The 2100-nt window shown below is 42.8% G+C and overlaps 1 protein-coding gene and 1 pseudogene across 1 annotated transcript in view; one reads left to right on the top strand and one right to left on the bottom strand.

Annotated features, from left to right (window-relative positions):
- LOC105302139 (RNA-binding protein Musashi homolog 2) overlaps window positions 1-2100 on the top strand; it is a 264916-nt gene that overhangs the window by 23653 nt on the left and 239163 nt on the right. The window lies entirely within an intron of this gene.
- LOC111729440 lies at window positions 1758-1873 on the bottom strand (annotated as a pseudogene).

Genomic DNA, 2100 nt, shown 5'->3' with positions numbered 1-2100 from the left:
CAAGCATTTCTTCCCAGGGCTGCAGAGTTGCATTACCCTCACATTATATCCCACTTAACATCCTGAAGACGGGAGGGCCAGGGTTGCAGTTGGGTCACAAGAAGGTGTTCCGGAATATTCCAGAATTAGAATCAGCTGCGAGAATCAGTGGTGAGATAAGTGAAACACGGCAAGAATCGGGTGGTCTGTAAATGAAGGGAGATTATTTTTAAGTGCTGTGATTTTGCTTAAGAACAGTAGGCTTACTAGAAAGATTAAATACAGAAGTCAACGAAGAAAAACTCCGCTCATATTTCATCACCCTGAGATAACCCATAGTAACATTTTGTGCAGCTTCCCAGGGGTCTGTCTGCACATACGTAAACATGTGGTTGTGTTCACGTTTGTATAAATGGGATCCTATGTGTTGTTTGCCAGATTGCTTTTTCCGTTCGACGATATGTCAGAGACATCTTTCCAGTTCAGTATGCTCTATACGATCACATTCGATGCCTACGTTGTTTGTCTGGTATTGATGTACTGTGATTGACTTCCTCAAACTCTTAGGAACACTTCGCCTTTTTTTTTTTTCAGGATCATTATCATTATTTGGCGTTATAACCAGTGTGGTCAGGACTGCTTGTCAGTGCAGTTCTCTCCTGTTCACGCTATCCTTTGGACCCAGCGGTTCCACTTTTAGGAATTTACAATAAGGAGATAATCATATATTTCGCGATTTGCTATTTGTCGCCGAACTGCCCCACCACTGGGAAGTTGTGCTGATTTACATCTCTACCCGTGAAAGGCTGCCTGAGTGTGATCCTGAGCTTTGGTGTTCTGAATGTGGTATGCAGGTTTTTCTAAAATTTACATTTCTCTGAAATTTGTTATTTGAAACATTAAAAAAATATAGTGAAGAGTGAGCAGTCTGTTTTACTGTGACTTTGAGATGCTTTATATTGCCCGTCCGTTCCCTGAAGTCTTGAATTATTTTAACCAAATGTGATACATCAGGAGGATTTCAGGATAGGCCTGGAGTTGAGAATATGTTTCGGTTGTCATCTTGAAACAAAAATGGCTCCAGATAAAATACTTTCAAGCAAGTATGTGCGGTTGTGATTTTTAGCGGATTTTGATCATTGTTCCTAGCCCCATACCAGTTCTGTCCTAGAAAGGATATGACTGAAGACAAATGGTGACTTTTTTCTTCTTTTAATACATTTGGCAATTACATCCTGCCTTGTGAAAGCATTACCATTATTATTTAAATTTTGCATTGCTCTTTTAAGATAAAGGTTCAGCTTGTTACCTGTTTATCTTTTCTTTCCAGCTCAGCGGGGACTGCAGACTGCTGCTTTTGTGTGTGTGTGTCCACGTGCCCTCGTGGCTCAGTGCCCTGCACGCAGTAGACACCCAGTGTACATTTTGTGACTTTCAGCAATCACAAAGTCTCTGAGAGTCAAGTTTCCCCCATTGTGGACAGGTTTCTGATCTCTTGCCCATTTTATTTCTATCATTCAGTACATACTTGTGGAGTGCTTTTGATACATCAGTTGCTGAGGTGACTGAGCTGTGACAGGGTCCTTGCTCTCATGAGAGCTACAGACAGAGTAGAAAGGGTTCACTACAGCGTCAGCAGTGTTGTGAAGGGGCCAGGAACGCAGGCCTCTCATTTCTCATTACCTTTTACATCTGTATTTGATAGAAACCTTCTCCAGAGAAAGGCCCAGGGTCCGCTGAACCCTTATTTCATTTTTTTTATTATTTATTATTATTTATGCCTACAGTACCTGGTCTTCCTAGGTGGTCTCCCATCAAAGTACTAACCAGGCCCGACCCTGCTTAGCTTCTGAGATCAGACATCAGGCTTGTTCAGGGTGGCATGGCCATGGACCATGGACCGTGGCTCCTGTGGGGTGCGAACCCAGGACTTTCTGCATGTAAAGCAGACATGTTAACTGCTACACTGTGGAACCACATCTCAACCCTTATTTCAATAGAGGTCTCTGCTCTTCAGTCTTGGAGTGAAGGTTTAGTTAAACATGGCCTGGTAGAGAAGTGTTTGGGGAAGGGATTAAGAGGAAGATGACTCCATCCAACAGGAAAGCAAGCAGTGCCAGA

This window comes from Pteropus vampyrus, unplaced genomic scaffold (assembly GCF_000151845.1).
Source record: "Pteropus vampyrus isolate Shadow unplaced genomic scaffold, Pvam_2.0 Scaffold261, whole genome shotgun sequence".
NCBI classification, from domain to species: domain Eukaryota; kingdom Metazoa; phylum Chordata; class Mammalia; order Chiroptera; family Pteropodidae; genus Pteropus; species Pteropus vampyrus.
The sequence above is the reverse complement of the archived record's forward strand: the minus strand, read 5'-3'. Positions and strand labels throughout refer to the sequence as shown.